Source organism: Ornithorhynchus anatinus, chromosome 1 (assembly GCF_004115215.2).
Source record: "Ornithorhynchus anatinus isolate Pmale09 chromosome 1, mOrnAna1.pri.v4, whole genome shotgun sequence".
NCBI classification, from domain to species: Eukaryota; Metazoa; Chordata; class Mammalia; order Monotremata; family Ornithorhynchidae; genus Ornithorhynchus; species Ornithorhynchus anatinus.
Window position 1 is genome coordinate 162,779,195 of NC_041728.1, and position 21,746 is coordinate 162,800,940.

The following is a 21,746-nucleotide window of genomic DNA, read 5'->3' on the forward strand; positions in this document are numbered from 1 at the left end:
GAGATCAGAGAAAGGAGTGCTGAGTGTGAGCTGATATATTTCCCGGGAGCTGTAAAGATCCCCCTTTGGCTGATTGCAGGGGTGGGGTGGGAGAGGTTAATGTGTTTTCTTCCTGGTTTCCAAAGGGCATAAACTCTCCTCAGGCCCTTTCCTTCCTCCCCCAGCTGCATGGGCTGCAATATTTTTAAGGGCCTGAAGATTGCCAATAAGGCCTCTTGGTCTGCCTTCATTTTGCAATTGTTTATTTAAAATAAGTCAATATATTAGTTAAAGCAGTAAGACGTTAGTGCTACAGTCTGGGAGCGATTCCCACAAGGCTGTAAACTGATGCCTCTTTTAAGGCATGGCCGTCCCAGAAGCAAAAGTTCTCCTAATGGAGACCCTATGGGCATGGTACATTCCAGCACATCATTAAAGAAAAGCAGCCCAACCAAAGCAAGATGAAATAACTGCACTGTCCACTTTTAATAGGCTTCCTGCGGACAACCACACCGTGACACTCCGCGGAGGACGATATTTAAAAATAAGACAACCTTCTGGCAGTTTTCAATTCTATAAACTTAATAAAGTATGTTCCCATTCATTCGAACATGTTTTTAGTTGATAGGAATAACCACTTCATAACCTCTGTCTAAAGTAGGGTGAGCTAAATTCTTCAGCGTTTGATTTTTTAAGTTGACAATACGAACCGAACCTAACTTATTTTGATCTTCGCTTTGTGCCTCTCTGGGACTGTGCTAGCTCAAGTCTTCAACACGATATTCAGCGATAAAAAAGTAATCAATTTTGCACAAGTTAAAAAGAGTACAGTATAAACTGAGAACTGAGAATGCAGCACAACAATAACTGCACTCTAATTCACTTAATTTCGTGCATAGGTTTTGAGGTATTTTAAAACCTAATGCTTCTCTTAGACAGTATCGTGGGATTTTGTCCTACTTACCTCCCTGAGGTTAAACCGAGGAAAAAACATAGTTTACCTAAAAGATTCTGGGGGAGTTTAGGTGAGTTCATGCCCCGAAGATAGTCTCACCTTTCATCCTAACTGCCAAATCATCTACAAACGTTTTTCAAATCTCTATTGTCCACCTCTTCTGCAGAAAATAGAGTCCAGATCAATGGTCTAGATAAACAAATGTTCAGTGTCATGTAAAACTTGGGACTCTTTCCTAAAAAGGACATCCCATAAACCAGGCATTCTGCACTTCAAAAGTGATCAAGGGCCCCCAAAAAAGAGAAGTCTAAAAATCCAGCTCTGCTGCATCCAAATTTATTTTGCCAAACGACATTAAATCTGCATCACTACAAATAATCTATTCTAAGGAGAGCTTGCCTTCTAACCTACTTCGATGGAGTCTGTTTTTTTTTTCTTCTCTCCAGCCAAAAAGCTGTTAAAAAAGAGAAGAGGAAATTAAAGGTAAAAAAAAAAAATGTAAATAAAAAATTTCCCTTGGTCTGGAAATGGGCCCGACTGAAAGCATGTTAATCTCCACCTCAGTAATTTGGTTCTTCAGGAGAAGACAGAAGCCCTGCTGCTGTGTCCTGCACTTCATAAATCACATCTTTATGTGGACAAGGTCAGGGCACCTAACAGCTCAGACATGGGCTTTTGCAGTGGCTCGGAGGACTCGGGCATGTTTATTCTCCTGCACAGATCTCCGAGGAGTAGTCCAGCACGCTTCTAATTACTTTTGATTATTTTCATTTGCTGGGGTCAGTCTAGCTTGCCAGGACTGCTAGAGGGTTGATTTCCTACAAATCTCGATGTCTTGGTGGGACAGCACTGTGTGCTTTCAGAATTAGCACCCCATTATTGTCCCTAGAGCTAGGAATCGCTCTTAATAGATACTGTGATATAAAGTTGCCCTGGCCAACCATTTCTGACTTGACCTCTGCTTTAATTAACTATATACATATATAGTTAATACCTATGTATAGTTAATTATGTATATACATATGTATGCATGTAGAGAGAGGGATAGAGAGAAAGAGAGACATAGCATAAGCACTATTTGTCAAGAGATTTGCCCTTTTTTTTTTTTTGGAACATAAAACTTTTGTAAAAACAATTGTGTGTTTGGGGGGGGGGGTTTGTGTGGAAATTTGGCCAGTATGAACAGTGATTTTCTTTTTCCTTGACTGTAAATATATTTAAGGAATGGCCAGGAATTCTTTTGAAACTGAGATGAAATACTTCTTTGCTTGTGAATGATTTGCTATACTTAGAAATATATTTTCCAAACTCCAATTAAGGCTGTCTATTTATAAATATTTTTCATTAAACTATTTTGATGTATTTCATAACCTAAGCCATTTTACCGAGCGGTTACATTGTGGGCAAAAAGAAACAAAACCAAAAAAACTGGCATTGCAAAGCATAAATGGAAGTTTTCAGGGAAATCATAAGTGTTCAATAAATTATACCAAATTATAGTTTGGGTGGAAAATGGGTAAGACTTCGAGCGTACAAATGTCATGTACATATTTTTTTAAAGCACGCATGCATAGTGTCTATTCAACCAGAGCTTCATCCAAGAAATGGGAGAGGACAATCTCAGAAACACATTTCCCAGAAAAAAATAAAACTTCCAAGGGCTTTTTCGACATGATCTCTATGAACAAAATGAGGATCCTCCGTGAAAGATCACACTAAATTTTTGTACATTGAAAACTCAGTTACTCAGCTAGAATCACCCTCTTGTCTTAGAAGTATAAAATAGGCTGCTCCTTTTGGGAACAGGGAATAGGGATTGTGTTTTCCCCTCCCAGGTGCTTAGTACCAAACTCTGCCCTCAGGATGTTCTCAGTTCCATTGCCTTAACTGAACACATCTGCCGTATTTGTAAACTGCTTGAAGGCAGGGATTATACCTACAAACTCCTGGACTCTCAACTGCTTAGTTTAATGCTCTGCACAGAGTAAGCGCTCAATAAATATTATTCTTGATCGACTGATGGATTGATTTACAAACTGCAAAACAAAGGCACGACCCAAAGAGTAAGCCGCTGAGCAGAGTTTGGAAGGCAACACATAATTGGACATAGATTTACAGCCGCGGTCATGTGACTGGCAGGGGAGGAGAGATGTGAGAGAGGAGAAGCTGAAGTTATTCTTCCATGAGCATCCTCCACAACAGCCCTCTCTCGCCCCCGGGGACATCCCCATCCATCGGTAGCATCTCTGCTGGAGACTGTGAGGATAGAGGAAGGGAATAGTAGGAAAATAATAATATAATAATTGTAGTGTGTGCTAGGTGTCAAGCACTGGGGTAGACACACTGTAATCAGATCAGACAGTCCCTGCCTTACACGAGGTGCACAATCTAAATAAACAAATATTGAATTATTATAGATCATAATACTAATGATGGTATTTATAAAGCGCTTACTATGTGCAAAGCACTGTTCTAAGCACTGGGGGGATACAAGGTGATTAGGTTGTCCCATGTGGGGCTCACAGTTTTAATCCCCATTTTATAGATGAGGTAACTGAGGCACAGAGAAGTGAGGTGACTTGCCCTAAGTCCACAGCAGTGAGCAAGCGTCGGGCCTGTGGTTTCAGGCCTATGACTCTATCTGGGGCGGAGCCAGGATTAGAACCATGACCTCTGACTCCCAAGCCCGGACTCTTTTCACTGAGCCACACGGCTTTTACATGACTTAACAAGGTCATACAGCAGGCCAGAGGAAGGGGGGTGGGGATTAGAACCCAGTTCTCCTGCCCAAGGCAAAGACACAGAAAATCAAGGACAGCCATAGTTCCAGGTACCGAATTGGTTACACAAAATGGAACACAGTTGATGAAATATTTTCCAGATGCAAAAATATTATTACTCCACTGCGCATTTCTAATATCTGGAACATAGTATTATAAAGTACGTTCCTTTGTGGATCACTCTTTTCTACATGGCCAAAGAAACTTTTCCAGAACACCATTAGTACCTAACTTTCAGAACAGAAAATAAGCCCTTCTTTACACCCAACTCTGGGTAGTCTTCAAATAACGACTAATTACTTGATGTCTTCTTTCTGCCACTTTAAGGTGTGACCTAAAAGAGGCATCTGTTTTGATGGGGTTTTTTTCTGCTTTATTTTAATCACAAAACAAGATATTTATTACATTTCATGGGTTTTTGAAAGTGTTATTCATTTTGTACCCCTAAGATCTATAAAAACAGACAAAATCTGGATTTGGCTATGATGACTTCATCTTCAGCTGAGGGACTGCGGAACCCTGGGGCTCCCTTTCCCCTACACAGCGCAGCACATTGTCAGCAGCTGAGAGTTAGCGCTTATGGTCCAGGCTGAAGACAGACACCCCTCTTCCACTCCCCTGCCCCAGCAGCAGCTTGGGGAGATACTTTAGTCATTTCCCAAATGAGTCTACTGAGGCCTGGAGAACGAAATACCAACTGTGGTTCCATGATTCATTCATTCAATAGTATTTATTGAGCACTTACTTTGTGCAGAACACTGAACTAAGAGCTTGAGAGAATACAATGGAACAATAAACAGACATATTCCCTGCCCACAATGAGGTTACACTCTTTATGGGGAGACAGCCAGCATTATAATTAAATTACGATGATGTACATAAGTGCTGCAGAGCTGGGACGGGGCAGCGAGTCAGGGTGACGCAGAAGGGAGTGGGAGAAGAGGAAAGGGGGGCAGAGTCAGGGAAGGCTCTTCATGTTGGTATTGGTTAAGCGCTAACTACGTGCAGAGCACTGTTCTAAGCGCTGGGGTAGACACAGGGGAATCAGGTTGTCCCACGTGGGGCTCACAGTCTTAATCCCCATTTTACAGATGAGGTAACTGAAGCACAGAGAAGTTAAGTGATTTGCCCACAGTCACACAGCTGACAAGTGGCAGAGCCGGGATTCGAACCCATGACCTCTGACTCCCAAGCCCGTGCTCTTTCCGCTGAGCCACGCTGCTTCTCTTGGAGGAGATGTGTCTTCGATAAAGGTTCGAACGGGAGAAAAGGAATTTTCTGTCAGATGTGAGGATGTAGGGTGTTCCAGGCCAGAGAAGAGGATGTGGGCGAGGAGTCAGTGGCAAGATAGATGAGATCGAGGTACAGTGAGAAGGTGAGCATTAGAGGAGTGAGGTGTGTGGCTTGTTTGTAGTAGGAGAGTAGTGAGGTATGTGTGTCTGTGTGCCTACACTGTGCATTTGTGTGCTTGGCACACTGAACAGTGCTCAATGCTTAGAACAGTGCTTGACACATAGTAAGCGTTTAGCAAATACCATTATTTATTATTATTTATTATTATTATTATTGGGTCTTCTTGCGATTTTTTTTGTTTGCACAAATTTTTTCATCTGCCAAAAGTTACAAAAAAAAAAAAAATTGGGATGGCTGTAGACAGAAACTCTGGCCTGGGAGTCAAGAACCTGGATATGCAGGGAGGATGGTCAACCATCCAGTTTTACCACAAAGTCTGATTTTCAGCTAGTAGGCCACCTGCCCGGTTCTGATGGGTTACACGACACTTTAATGTCCGTTTTTAAACTTTGCAACAGTTCCTGCCATCAATTTCCAAGGCCAGGATTTGGCATCAGAGTTCAAATAGACCTGAAAGGGGACTGCAAAGACTCTTGGGCAAAGGTATTTAGAGACCCAAGGATCCCCCCTCAAGAAGTACTCCCCCCTAGAGAAGCACTCTAGGATTATGTCTAATTGGAGTACTTTCATAAAATAGTGCTCATGATGTCACTGCATTATGCTCAGTGCATCTCCTTGTCTCATATTCCTGAAAGCCATCAGTAACCACTCTAATTGTTGGCTTGGCATTATATTAACTGAAAGACTGGGTAAGAACTGAATCTGGGTCTCCATTTTATATAAAGATAAGATGGACACACACTGGGAAAATGATCAACTGTTAGTGAAAGTCACTGAATTCTTGGAATAAAACCAAGTATTACTAGTATTTAATTTTTCGGCTCTCTTTCTGTTCAGGACTAGACAGATGCAAAATGTGGTGATTAGCAAAGTGAGAGAACATTGGAGTCCTGTTCATTTGTCTCCAAATCAGCTTCTGCCTCTCTGATCCTCCTATCACCTAGGGAAGGGAAGAATTTTAAGAAAAATGTTTTTATTCCTTCAAGCTGTGCTGCCCCCAAAGATGTCAGTCTCTGTCTGGCCCACTGCTGAGTTTCCTCTGTCCCACCTACAGTGTTCTCTGTCAATCAGTAAGAAGTGGTGCTGAGAAGACAATGCCAGCAAGGGCAAGCATATTGTTAAAAATTAAGACACTCACAACTAGAAGTGATGAAAAGAGAATCTTCCAAGGGTCTGGGAGGTGCCAGAAGAAAATATCTGAAGGAGCTCTTTGGTTTTGAGGGACCACAGAGGAACAACATCCTTGACTGGGACAGTGATGGAAGAGAATTTTTTATTTTAGTGCTCCAAAAGACTTCATTACCCCCATGGTTTTTGGCAGTCGAATTCCCTGAAGTTGTTTAGAGGAATTTTTAAATAAGATGGTAGTATACTCTCTGTGTCTATCTTTGAAGAATTATTTGTATAGTGCGTAAAATGACTAGATTTTTACCAGGTCAAATTAGGGCTCTCCCCTTTCTCTTTCTCATCTTGGAGGAAATGGAAGGAAAGGAGGAGATAATGACACACAATAGAGACAGGCACACATGTAAAAGACACTCAGGTGATGCCCCAAAATCTTACCTTCTTGGTATACTGTTTTCATTATGTGATAATCCTACCAATAGGTGAAATTCCTATTATTTTATATCCTCCTTTACTTTTCTTTCTTCTCATAAACCACACTTCACATTCACATAACCACCTGCATAGTCAATGGGTTCAGCTATGAGGTTTTTTGTTTGTTTTGAGGTTTGTCTCTTGTTTGGAGGGGTTTTTTTTGTTTTTAGGGAATTTGAGATATATATTATACACACACACACACACACACACACTATATATATCAAACCTGTTCTAAGAGCTAGGATAGATACAAGTTAATCAGAATAAATACAAGTTAATCAGGCCAGATGCAATCACTGACCTACATGGAGCTCACAGTCAAAATAGAAGGGCGAAAAAGTATTGAACCCCCATTTTGCAGTTAAAGAAACTGAGAGTCAAAGAAGTTAAGCAAACTACCTAAGATTACACAGCAGGCAAATGATGAAGCCAGGATTAGAACCCAGGTCCTCAGACTACCAGACCTGTTGTTTTTCTACCAATATCTTGCAGAAGGTAGTTTTTAAGTTTATGAGCTTTATTTGGAACTTTGCTAAGTGCTCGGGATAGTGTACTGGCCCTGTAAGTCATTAATAAATTATATCACTATTATTACGATGTTAAGAAGAGTGAAGGCAGTGCCACGGCAGGCTGGCAAAGCTGGGGGAACTGGCTGAAAAGCCGGTTGTAGGCTTGTATTGGAGGAAGCTATGTCTGAGTGGGGACAAAGAAGGAGATAAATGCCTTTCTGAAGTTCTATCCTCCCTAACAGGTTGATGATGGTTTCAAGGTGCATTGAATCTCCCCATTTTGAAAGCCACTTGGTTCCTAGGTAATAGAAGGTCATGGGTTCTAATCCCTGCTCCGTCACTTGTCTGCTGTGTGACCTTGAGCAAGTCACTTCACTTCTCTGTACCTGTAAATTGGGGATTGAGACTATGAGCTTCATGTGGGATAGGGACCGTGTCCAACTCGATTTGCTTGAATCCACTCCAGCACTTAATACAGTGCCTGGAATAATAAAGTTGGTATTTCTTAATCGCTTACTTATGTGCAGAGCACTGTTCTAAGCTCTGGGGTAGATACAGGGTAATCAGGTTGTCCCACGTGAGGCTCAGAGTTAATCCCCATTTGACAGATGAGGTAACTGAGGCACAGAGAAGTTAAGTGACTTGCCCACAGTCACACAGCTGACAAGTGGCAGAGCCGGGAATCAAACTCATGACCTCTGACTCCCAAGCCCGTGCTCTTTCCACTGAGCTACGCTGCTTCTATAACATAGTAAATGCTTAACAAATATTATAGTTATTATTATTATTATTAGGCGAGAGGATGGCAGTGAGCAGGACACGTGGGATAGGCCCCATCCCTGAAGCTTCAGTAAATTGTCTTCTGGTTCTTTCCTTCTCAGGTTATCAGAAACATCTCAGTCCCTAGACCGTTGCTGAGGTGGTCAAGTGGACCCATGTGAGACTTCATAGTAGGTCACTGCTAAAAGAATGACTTTTTTTTGCCCTAGGCCTTCTGGCAAGTGAATTAGTCAAGGCCAAATAATAACTTCCTAATCTGTATGAATGGCCAATTTATGGCTACAGCTTTAGCCTTTTATAGAGCCAAGACCAAGCACCCCTTGTAGAGCAGCAGACTGTTTTCATGTTTTCAGGGCCTCAGTGGAGGGAGGCCAGGAAGGAGTTATGGTATGTGTTTTTCATATTTTTTTGAAAATATAATGTACAACCTTAAATTTACAAAGAAACATTCAAAGCATTGCCTCTCCATTTTGAGTTCATGACTACCTAGGGTTGAGAAGCTTTGTGGATAGAGCATGGGCCTGGGAGTAAGAAGGACATGGGTTCTAGTCCTGGCTCCGTCACTTGTCTGCTGTGTGACCTTGGACATGTCACTTTACTTCTCTGTGGCTCAATTACCTCATCTGCAGAATGGGGGTTAAGACTGTGAGCCCCAGGGTGAGACAGGGGCTGTGTCCAACCCAATTTGCTTGTATCCACCCTAGCACTCAGTACCTTGCCTGGCACGATAACCATAGTTATTATTGAAGGTTCCACTCCCTGGATGACAGGTTGTCAGGGAGTTGTTATGCATGTCATCATCATAATTATAATGATAATAATAATAATTATGGTATTTGTTAAGTGCTTACAATGTGCCAGGCAGCGCTAGGGCAGATAGAAGCAAATCGGGTTGGACACAGTCCCTGTCCCACTAAGGGTTTACAGTCTCAATCCCTATTTTACAGATGAGGGAACTGAGGCACAGAGAAGTGCCCAGAAGTGCCCTTAGCCAGGATCACACAGCAGACAAGTGGCAGAGCTGAAATTAGAACCCATGACCTTCTGAGTCCTAGGCCCTTGCTCTATCCACTATACCACGCTGCTTCTCGTATGGTAATATTTCTGGATATACATGGGTGTGATTCTAACGCTAGCCACCCAGTAGCTCTCAATAGGCAGGTGTGTCTGTTTTCCTAAGGTGGGAAGAACAGACAGGGACAGATAATGTAGAATAAGATAAAACTCAGCTTGAGAACATGCCTTAGGACAAAGAGCAATTTTCATGAACTGCATAGACCAGAAGCCGTTGACAATCACTTTTTTAAAAATAAGCACTTGTTGATACCTTGACACATTCTCTGCCCCACTATTTGATATTTCATTTCATCCACACTCTCAGGATTTTTTTTTTTCCTAAAAGATATAAGCAATTTCCTGCCAATGACAGAATGAATCCCTTTGAAGTCCTTTTACAGTTTGCATTTTTTTCCTTTTCTTATGTTTTTTTACAGCATTTTTTCCCCTCTATAATTATGGTATTTGTTAAGCGCTTACTATGTGCAGAGCACTGTTCTAAGTGCTGGGGTAGATACAGGGTAATCAGGTTGTCCCACATGAGGCTCACAATCTTAATCCCCATTTTACAGATGAGGTAACTGAGGCACAGAGAATTTAAGTGACTTGCCCACAGTCACACAGCTGACAAGGGCAGAACTGGGATTCGAACCCATGACCCTGACTCCCAAGCCCGTGCTCTTTCCACTGAGCCATGCTGCTTCTCTATAGAAATGTGCTAGAGATGAGTTCAAGTTCCTCACTGAAAGAAGCACAGACATACAGTGCGGGAAATACTAATATATATCAGTGATCATCAGCAAGAGAGTGAATCCCTCTGCTGGAATCAAATAATGGTATTTATTCCTTCCTTACTCCTTAGTGGCTGCAGAGTACTTATCTAAGCACTCGAAAGACTAAAAAATATATAAAATGCATAGTCTCTCTTTCAAGGAACATATGATTGAATGGAAAATACCTGAAAGAGAAATTATTTACAGTTGGTGGAAGCAGGAGAAACAGAAATGGAAAGAAGTCTTTTAAAGGGCCATCCTGATTTAGCTCCCACCAAATATCTACTCAGAATATTCAATATAAAGGAGGCATTTTGACCCATTTCCACACTTCCAAGGTTTAACAATCAAGTCTGGACACACAAGCTGACAATTCCAGGTCTTTGTTGTGTGGAATTATAATGGTCATAATAATGGCATGATGACGATGATGATCATAAAACAGAACAGCATACCTTTAAATACAGCTCAGTTATTTTCTAAAGAAGGCAGCAATTCCCCATGGGAAATAACAGTTAAACAGTCAGGCTTAGGATGGTAAAATACAAGTTTAGGAATCCACTTTTCCTTTTACATTTGGCAACTGAATCTCTGTGTGATTACTTGACTGTGGCTGTCTAAAACCCTGAACTAAGTGGACATTAATGTGGGTGGCATATGAAATTACAGGAATTCAATTTCCAGATAAACCACAAACTTTGATGAACTAACATTGTTCCAGATGAATTAACTCATCATTCCAAGGAACAGAACATTTCACAGGAAGGAACCGTACAATCTTTTTTCCTGAAAGTGCTCTAATAGCTATGATTAATCCTTGTTCTATTGAAAGGTGCCTGCCTTCATGAAAGGAAGGACCTCACTAAAAGAAGGCTAAGGGTCAATATTGCCTTCAGAGTTATTGCTTCAGTGCAAAACTCTGACAGGGGTGCTAAATATTACTTACATTTGGTTATGATGTTGAAGTTTTTCTCTAGTATTATTAAAAATAATAAATGTGTTACATTCCTATCAGTGACAGAGGGAGGTTTATCTTTTCTTTATGTGAGCAGTTTAGAACTTATCATTAGTACCGTAACTATATCTAGTCAATTTTATCCTCTGCAGAGAAGACAGAAGTGTGTGCAAACATGATGATGTGTTTAATGTATGGCATCTCGTTCTTTATAATTGATAAAATGTCAAAATTGACAAACTGGAAATTAAACATAATAATACCATGAATGTGGACAATAATTTCCGCTGACAGCACTGGTATATATTGGATGCAGCCTCGCGTTTCCTACGGCCTTCAGGACATCTCTACTTTGGTGTCCTGCTGACACCATAAACTGAACATGTCCCAAACAGAACTCCTTATATTCCTACCCAAACCCTATCCTCCCATCATTGATTTTCCCATCACTGTAGACGGAACTACCATACTTCTCACAATCCCATAACTTGGGCATTATAGCAGCGTGGCTTAGTGGAAAGAGCACAGGTTTGGGAGTCAGAGGACACGGGTTCTAATCCCAGCTCTGCCACTTGTCTACTGTGTGGCCTTGGGCAAATCACTTCACTTCTCTGTGCCTCGGTTACATCATCTGTAAAATGGGGATTAAAAGTGTGAGCCCCACGTGGGACAGCCTGATAACCTTGTATAAAGCCCAGCACTTAGAACAGTGCTCGGCACACAGTAAGCGCTAATCAAATACCATCATCGTCGTTATTCTCATTATCTCTCTCACTCAACCCACACATTCAATCTATCACTAAATCCTGTCGGATCAACCTTCGCAACATCGATAAAACCACCCTTTCTTCTCCATTCAAACTGTTACCACATTGATCAGTCAAGCACTAGTATTTATTGAGTGCTTACTGCGTGCAGAGTTCTCTACAAAGCTCTTAAGAAAGTACAACACAACAAGTTATTCCAAGCACTTTTCCTAACCTGCCTCGATTACCGTATCTGCCTCCTTACTGACCTCCCAGCCTCCTGCCTCTCCCTATTCCAGTCCATACTTTGCTCTGCTGCCCAGATCATTTTCCTACAAGGACATTCAGTCCATGTTTCCCCACTCCTCAAGAACTCCCAGTGGTTGCCCATCCACCTCCACATCAAACAGCAACTCCTTATTATCAGCTTTAAAGGATTCAATCACCTTGCCCGCTCCTACCTCATCTCGCTGCTCTCACTGAATTCCAGCCCTCACATGGTGGAGCAGAAGCAGCTTGGCTTAATGGAAAGAGCACAGGCTTGGGAGTCAGAGGTCGTGGGATCTAATCCCTTCTCTGCCAACTGTTTGCTGTGAGACCTTGGGCAAGTCACTTAACTTCTCTGTGCCTCAGTTACCTCATCTGTAAAAATGGGGATTAAAAAATGTGAGCCCACAGCGCTTAGAACCGTGCTCTGCACATAGTAAGCGCTTAACAAATGGCAATATTATGGAGAAGCAGCGTGGCTCAGTGGAAAGAGCCCGGACTTGGGAGTCAGAGGTCATGGGTTTGATTCCCGGCTCTGCGACTTGGCAGCTGTGTGACTGTGGGCAAGTCACTTCACTTCTCTGGGCCTCAATGACCTCAACTTTAAAATGGGGATTAACTTTGAGCCTCACGTGGGACAACCTGATTATCCTGTATCTACCCCAGAGCTTAGAACAGTGCTCTGCACATAGTAAGTGCATAACAAATACCAATATTATTATTATTATTATTGTTAAGCACTTGCTATGTGCAAAGCACTGTTCTAAGTGCTGGGGGGATACAGGGTGGTCCCACGTGGGGCTCACAGTTTTAATCCCCATTTTAATAATAATAATATTGGTATTTGTTAAGCACTTACTATGTGCAGAGCACTGTTCTAAGCGCTGGGGTAGATACAGGGTAATCAGGTTGTCCCACGTGAGGCTCACAGTCTTCATCCCCATTTTACAGATGAGGGAACTGAGGCCCAGAGAAGTGAAGTGACTTGCCCACAGTCACATAGCTGACAAGTGGCAGAGCCGGGATACGAACAGATGAGGTATCTGAGGCACAGAGAAATTAAATGACTTGCCCAAAGGCACAAAGCTGGTAAGTGGCAGCGCTGGGATTAGAACCCATGACCTCTGACTCACAAGCCCAGGCTCTTTCCACTGAGCCACATTTCACTCCTATAATGCCAATCTACTTACTGTACCTCGATCTCATCTATCTCACTGCTGACCTCTCTCCCAGGTCCTGCCTCTGGCCTGGGACACCCTCCCTTTTCATATCTGATAGACATGTACTCTCCCGTCCGTCAAAGCCTTTTCGAAAGCGCATCTCCTCCAGGAAGTGTTCCCTGGCAAAGCCATCTTTTCCTCTTTTCCCACTCCCGCCTGCATCACCTAGATTTGCTCCCTTAATACACTTCTCCCTCAGCCCCATAGCACTTCATACCTGTAATTTATTTATTCACATTAATGTCTGACTCCCCCTCTAGACTCTGAACTCGTTGTCGTCAGGGAATGTTCGTCTCAACTCTGTTGCATTGTACTCTTCCAAGTTCTTAAAATAGTGCCCTGCACGTGGTAAGTGCTCAATAAATATGATTGATTGATTGACTGCAAGTTTTTTTTTTTTTAAGATAGTTCTTCACCTTCATATCAAGCCTGCCCATTGTGGGCAGGGAATGCTCTATTTGTTACTGAATTATACTTTCCAAGCACTTAGTAGTGTTCTGCACACAGTAAGCCCTCAATAAATACAAATGAATGAATGAATGAATGAATAAAGCCTCGGTGGCTTTCCAAAACTCACTTTACCAAGGTATTTCTTTTCACTTCAACAGTCTTGCAGTTTTTGGGGGGTTTTTTGGGTGTGTGTGGAATTGGGAAGTCCTGGATCTGCTTTTACACATGTACCCATTTCTCCACCAATCTTGCAATTTCTGCCCCCAAGCAAATTAACGGCTGTATAAAATTTGGAAGCCTGAAACCTATAGAAGTTAGGGCCAAGTAAAACTTTTGTCATTTTCAATGAAATATTTGCAAAATCTTTTAGATGAGCCAAATAAAGAATGTCAAGAGGAATCACCAAATGGCAGGACACTACCTTCTACTAAAAATATATGGTATAATTAAAGCTACTTATTTTGAGGCTTCATGGTGCTTTATGCACACTTGCTAGGGTCACGTACTCTCAAGTATAATATGTGGAAAATTTCACCTATTGGTCTAATTCATCTTTGGACACATAAACATAGGTTCTTGACAGAATTTAACTTAGCTTTTAAGTCACGGTTAAAAGTACAAATAATCTCCTGTTTTCTTTTCTTTCCTGGAGGTAAAAAATGGGGACCAAATTCAGTGAAAAACATTGGAAATCTCCTGAGAAGAAAGGAATATGTCAGTTTCCATTACCAGCAGCCAGACATGCATAATAATTAGAAAATACCAAATATTTTTATACAGATGGAAAAGATAAGAGAAATGCCAAAATTGGTATTACAATTACTGTTCTCAATTACGCCTAAACATTTCTCAGCAACATTTGAGAGCATTATGCAAGTTATTTTAAAATAGGTGCTCTATACACAATATTTAGAAGGGTTGACACAAACTTAAATTTTGGACCATTTTCTCATTATAAAGTCAAAATGAGTGCAATATTCCTGATCATTTCCACTATTTTCTAAAACACCAACATTAGAATCGTAATGACAAAATTACAATATTAAGTACTTAAATATCTTCACTAAAATCAGAGACCTAAGTACTGATTTGATGATTTGCATCCTTTCTTGAAAATCAGCAGGTATTACAGAGTTTGTAGAAATGCCTTCACCGTATCTTACATATTATTGTTTTTCAATATCTTAATTTAACTGCACAATATTTAGGATTTTTTTCAAAATAATTTTAATATTTTCGTTCATAAGAATGGGTGGAGTGTAAAGACATTTTAAAAGACCTAACTGTTTCAACATTGTAAAGACATGAAAGTTGAAGTCATGTGGATTTCATTTTTAAATACCCTCAGATTCTCTGGTTCTCTAGTTAATAATATTGTCCAGTTTTTTCTAAATCCCTACTTCCCCCTTGGATCGGATTTTGTGGATACTAAAAGAACAATTTTGAGAATCAGTTTTAGAACAAGTTAGTTTGAATTTGAAGTCATATCAGAATAATGTAAGCCATTTTCTGTAACATAAAATGTAAAAAAGTCTCACTTTTAAAAAGTGCATTATTGGCCAGCAGACTTGTAATATTTTCTTCAAAGGTTTTTTTTTGAATATTACAGATCCTATTCATTTTGATGACAGACAAAATTATTTATGTACACAGCAACAAATATTATTTTTCCATTGGGTTGTAACCCATTAACTAAGAAGGATTTACACTTTGCATTGGTTGAGTCTATAAACACACACCAAGGGAACATTGAAAAATGTATATAATTGTTCCAACAGACTCCAATACCTATAAATGAACTGCCACAAATTTGGGGTGTAAATCCCTTTTAATCAAATGATTACGGACAATATACTCTGTGCCTTCTATTAAGCCATTAGAGTGTAGGACAGTACAATGCATCTAAATTAGGCACATAAACTGAGTGCGAATAATTCATTTTTTTTTTTTACCTTTTTACTTTCATCTGGCTATCCACTTGTTCATTTCTTTTAATTGAAACAATTGGAAGGGGAAAGCAATATGTTTAAAAATAAACTTCATTTTTTTCCTCAGATCATATAAAATTGATAAATTTGTCTTTTTTTTTCAAAATGTCTGGGCAAAATTAGAGATCCGTTCTTTTTTTCATATGAAGAGAAAATATACCCGGTACAAGAGGAAGTAATATTTAGTTGTCCAAGCAGTGGAGAAAGGACAGTATCATGTTTTGTTTTGTTTTTTAATCTCAGCTCTGCCATACCTTAAGTGAGAAAGTTATAGTTGTCTTACAATATTTCCAGAGGTTCTTTGTTCACCATTAGGTGGACACTAAATTGTTTCATAGGGCTAACATTTAAACAATTTGCAAGGGTTCCAAGGCTCAATACAAGCTCTCTTCACTTCACTTATTTGTTCTCCTCAACTGTTACTCTCCTCTTCACTTATTTATTCCTAAACGCACCTCCTGACTGTGTCTCCTTGCTTGTCTTGCTGTACCCTGGCTTCTAGTTCATGTTGTCCCCAGGGCCTGGACTTTCCTTGCCCACAAAATCCACCAGCGTTAAATTTCCCAGTTTCAAAGCCCTATGAGGATGACATCCAAATCTTTATCTCCTCCCCCGTACTCTCTCCCTCCCTCCGGCCTCACATCTCCTCCTGCCTTCAGGACATCTCTACTTGGATGTCCTCCTGCCACCTAAAACTCAATCAGACCAAGACAGAGCTTCTTATCCTCCCTTCCAAACCCTGTCCTCTCCCTGACTTTCCCGACATTGTGGTGGCACAACCATCCTTCCCATCTCACAAGCCCGTAACCTTGGTTGTCATCTTTGACTCTACTCGCTCTTCATTCACCCACCACCTACCAATCCATCACCAAAGGCCTGCCAGTTCCCTCACCTCGTAGCCCACATTGCCAAGGATCTGCCCTTTCCTCTCAATCCAAACCACTACCAGGTTAGTACAATCACTCATCCTCTCACTGGAAATACGGCATGAGTCTCCTTTCTGACCTCCCAACCTCCTGTCTCTCTCAGTTCAGTCCATAATTGACTCTGCTGCCGGATTATCTTCTACAGAAACATTCTGACCATGTCACTCCCCCTCCTCAAAATCCTCCAGTGGTTGTCTATTAACCTCCATATCAAACAAAACTCCTCACTATTGGCTTCAAGAGCTCTCTATCACCTTGCCCTCTTCTCCCACGCCTCCTTTCTCGCCTTCTATAGCCCAGTCTGCACATTTCGCTCCTCTGCCACTAACCTCCTCACTGAGCCTCATTCTCACCTGTCCTGCTGTTGACTCCTGGTTCACACCCTACCTCTGGCCTGGAAGGCCCTCCCTCTTCAAATCCACCAAACAATTACACTTCCCCCCTTCAAAGCCCTACTGGCTCATCTCCTCCAGGAGGCCTTCCCAGACTAAGCCCCCCTTTTCCTCAGCTCTCCCTCCCCTCTGCATCACCCCAACTCACTCTCTTTGCTCTCCCCTCCTCTCCCTGCCCCACAGCATTTGTGTATATATGTACATATCTATAATTCTATTTATATTGATGCTTGCTTACTTGTTTTGATGTGTATATATCTATAATTTTATTTATTTGTGTTGATGCCTGTTACTTGTTTTGATGTCTGTCACCCCCCTTCTACACTGTATGCCCGGTGTGAGCAGGGATTGTCTCTCTCTCTTGATGGATTGGACTTTCCAAGCACCTTAATACAGTGCTCTACACACAGTAAGTGCTCCATAAATACAATTGAATTAATCTCTTCCAACAAGTGTTTCCGCTGACTAGATTTTTTCCAAAAAAAAATTACTTATTAAATGCTTATTACGTGACAGGCACTGTATTAAGTCCTGGGGTAGACACAAGAAGATCACTTTGGATACAGTCTCACAGTCTTAATCCCCATTTTACAGATGTTGTAACTGAGGCAGAGAGAAGGTAAGTGCCCAAGTTCACACAGCAGACTAGTGGTTGAGCCACAATTAGAACCCAGGTCCTCTGATTCCCAGGCCTGTGCTTTTTCCACTAGGTCACGCTGCTTCCCTAGATTTGAATATCCTGGATCTTATTGATTATTCACCTAATGTTTACACTTATTTTTCCTCCATTATGCCTCTCCCATGCATTTGGTCCCAAGCCCCAGCCCCACTGAAGTACATTTCTCTTAGCCTCCGTTCCCACCTGAATTTTTTATAATATTGTCTAATATTGGTCTAATTATTGTATAATATTGTCCTGCCCCAATCAAGTTGTAAAGTTCCATAAACTAGGAGATCATGCCTCTCCAACTGCACAGTACTCTCCAGAGGTGAGGAACAGTGCCCTGCATAAAAGTAAAGCATTCCACTAAATACTAATTTGATTGGTCAATTGATGCATACCATAAGCAGCGTGGCTCAGGTGGAACAGAGCCCGAAGTTTGGGAAGTCCAGAGGTCAAGGGATTCGAATCCCCCAGCTCTGGCCAATTGTCAAGCTTGTGTAAGTCACTTTCACTTTCTCTGTGCTTCAGTTACACCTCATCTGAAAATGGGGGATTAAGATTGTGAGCTTCATGTGGGACAAAACCTGATATACTCCTGTATCTAACCCCAGCGGTCGTGGGCTAGTGGAAAAGAAGGCAACGGGCCTTTGGAGTCAAGGGCTCATTGAGTTCGAAATGCCCAAGCTCTAGCCAGCTTGTTGGGATGTGTGGACTGTGGGCAAGTCACTTAACTTTCTCTGTGCCTCAATTCCCTCATCTGTAAAATGGGGGATTAAGACTGTGAGCCCCATGTGGGACAACCTGATTCCCCTATGTCTACCCCAGCGCTTAGAACAGTGCTCGGCACATAGTAAGCGCTTAACAAATACCCAACATTATTATTATTATTATTAAAAGTGCTCTTCACATAGTAAGCGCTTAACAAATACCAACATTATTATTATTATTGTTTAAGTGGATTTACTCGAACGGCGCAATATTACTCACGGTTGGTTCCAGCTGCTGTCTTTCTAATGTCTGCCTCCCATGAGAGCGTACCTCCTTGAAGACATGGACATAGCTCTGGGAGACCAAGGAAGTATAAGATTCTTCACCTAAACCATCATCAAACTATGAATATTCATTATCTGAGCCCTTCTTTCCTGACATGGTAGTTGCAGATTTCCCCAGGACAGTTATGTGCCTAGTACCCACTTATCCTTTCTGTGCCTCAGATTCCTATGTAAATAAGGATAAAATACTCCATTTTTCCCCCACTCTCTTAAACTGTGAGCTTTCATATAGTTATCCGGTCTTCATTATTATTTCTTCTACTTCAGTGCTTATCACAGTGCTTGGCACATAATAAATACTTAATAAATCCCATCATCATTTCTCCCTCCCACTTAGACCGTGAGCCCCAAAGATGTCCAACGTGATTATCTTGTATCTACTCCACCTTTTAGTACAGGCCTTAAGAAATACCCATCATTATTTTTAGTAGCACAGTGGCACATTATAGATTTTGAAGACCATGTCCAAATATGTATGTATTTCATTAACATGAGTAATTTTTTCAGATAAAAAGCGCACATATGAACGTGACTGCATATGTGACTACACATCCTTGGGAATGTTGAGGCATAATATACTAGGGAAGATGAAGTCAAGTTGTAAAATTGACAAATTTCAGGAAGAAAAGAGAGATAGAGTATAGCCAGGAAAGTCTAAAATCATACCGGAGGGTCAAATGTCTATGGTAAAAAGACCTTGGTAATTAATTCAATGTTTTTCATCATCAGGCAGAGTATAAATAGCTGAAAAGTATCAGGTTTAAAGCCTTTAAGGCTAAAAAAATGCTATGCGGACATACAAGAGATCTAAAGATCTGGTGTTACACATCCATTACATTTCCTGCGCCATCCTATTGGCTTTTTTTGAAGTGTTCTATACATGATACAGCAAGCCAAAATATTTTATGTACCATAAGAAATTTGAGGCATAATGTTTAATGTTCACAAGATAAGTTAACAAAACTGTATGCGGGTGACTTTTTTATTTCCCTATATTTATGGCCTTCAAGTGCTTAGAGAAAAATAAACAGAAAAGTAGAAGAAAACCATGCTTTTTTCTTGTTTTCTTTTTTTAAAAATGAAATTAAAACTGTTGATTTTGCACCCAAGAAGAAATCATGTTCAAATATACTGGTTTATATGTTTTAGATAACAGCTCTCAGAAACATAGCTGAGGAAAATGTGTTTAGAGATTGGGAAACATTTGGTCTTTTTGCGGCTTTCAACAACTTGAAATGAAGTGAAGTTTCAGGCTTCCCCACCCCTGACAACTGGGTCGCATTTATGCATTACTCGATCAAGCAGAGTGCGACGACTGGAAAAAAAAATAGCATGGATTCTGCCCATTGCTTAATGTCTGTTGTGGTATTACCAACAAAAAAGGTGGTGGGTGATTAAGCCCAGTGGGCCTGGGCTTTGCAGGCTTCCTTGTACCTGCTCTCCTACGGACCAGGAGAGCAACTGATATACAAGTCCATGTCCAAGATAACCAGAATTACACTCTACCCTTTTTTCCCTTCTGCTTCCCTGCCCTCACACACAAACCCCTACACACATACACACACACACACACACACACACACACCCCTTCCCGCACGGATGCTATGAAATATCCTCTCAGAAATCAGTTAGGCGGAGGCGGATAGGGTACCAGAAAAACCTGATATACAACATAGGATGGGCTTGAGGTGAAAATCAGCATGGTCTAATGGAAAGAGCTCCTCTTAGGGTCACACCTGGAGACTTTCCAGGACTCTACCAGTCACGACTAGAGGAGGGAGAGTCATGCAGAGGCCCGTCCGTTCCTTTCCTAGCTTGGGCAGTGGCTAGAGAGTGGAAGGCAATCTGCTACAAGACAAAACTCCCCTGTGCTGGGCAGCAGCAGCTTGGAAGAGAGTCGAAGGCAGAAACTCAAGTTGACGGCGCGGAAGGAGGCAGTGGTAAACCACTTCTGTATTTTTACCCAGAAAACTCTATGGATCCACTACCAGAACGATTGCAGATGGAGGTGGGGCATTCTGGGAGCAAAGTGTCCATGGTGTCACTATGGGTTCGAGACCATAGGACAAGTGGAAAGAGCACAAGTTTGGGATTCAGGAGACCTAGATTCTAATCCTGACATTCCCCCTTCCCAATATGTGCCCTTAGACAAGTCACAGCCTTTCTGCCCTTCAGTTTCCTCATCTCTAAATGGGGAAAAAATGCTTCTTTTTCCACCCTCTTCAACTATGAACCTCATATATGTCAGTGTCCAATCGGATTATTATGTATCTTCTCCAGTACTTGACACACAAGTACTTCATAAATACCATCATCATTATTATTATCATTGTTCCTCTACAAGGACTGCTTTCTTTAAGCCCAAAGAGTTCTTTGGCACAGGTTGCTAGATCAGCACTTAGAACAGTGCTTGGCACATAGTAAGTGCTTAACAAATACCATCATTATTTTTGTTTCAAATAGAATCAAAACTAAAAAGGAAACATCAACTGGAAAATTCAGTTGGGGATAACAGAACTTAATCGTAGTCAATTATGGAATCATGAATTCCATGCTCAATGAAGCAGCGTGGCTCAGTGGAAAGACCATGGGCTTGGGAGTCACAGGTCATGGGCTCTAATCCCAGCTCCGCCACTTATCAGCTGTGTGACTTTGGGCAAGTCACTTAATTTCTCGGTGCCTCAGTTACCTCATCTGGAAAATGGGAATTAAGACTGTGAGCCTCATGTGGGACAACCTGATTACCTTGTATCTATCCTAGTGCTTAGAACAGTGCTTGGCACAGAGTAAGCACTTAAATACCAAAATCATCATCATCATCATTCTTCTGTCTCCATTAATACCACATAGTCAAAAATCTACTGTATAGGAAACAAAGGTTTGTTTAATTATCTTTTCCTTTTATCCCAATTATTCTGAATAACTGGGCATTATCATAGGCTTCTGGTTGATGATATGTTCAATGCAATAATTTCTCAGAACATTGACTCTCACACCTTTCCTCTTTCAAATATGAATCACTAGGATATCAATTGACTGAAGTCACTAATTGTACTTTATGATTAGAAAAAGTAACTTAAATCCTTGACTTTAAAAAGATGGTTGTTTATTGTGGAATTTTCCTTAAATTCTTTCACTCTATAGTCTAGTTTGCATTTTCTAAATTTTCCAGATACACATTTTTTCTTTTTTTTTAAAATTTTCTAACCACATATTCTGTACTGGATACTTAACAAATG

General features: G+C 41.1%; 1 protein-coding gene and 1 non-coding gene across 7 annotated transcripts in view; one reads left to right on the forward strand and one right to left on the reverse strand.

Annotated features, from left to right (window-relative positions):
- MECOM (MDS1 and EVI1 complex locus) overlaps positions 1-21,746 on the reverse strand; it is a 681,931-nt gene that overhangs the window by 65,663 nt on the left and 594,522 nt on the right. The gene's annotated exons all lie outside the window — the stretch shown is intronic.
- LOC114816531 lies at positions 20,226-20,363 on the forward strand. The gene has a single exon (XR_003764318.1). It is a non-coding gene; the product is annotated as a small nucleolar RNA SNORA7 (small nucleolar RNA).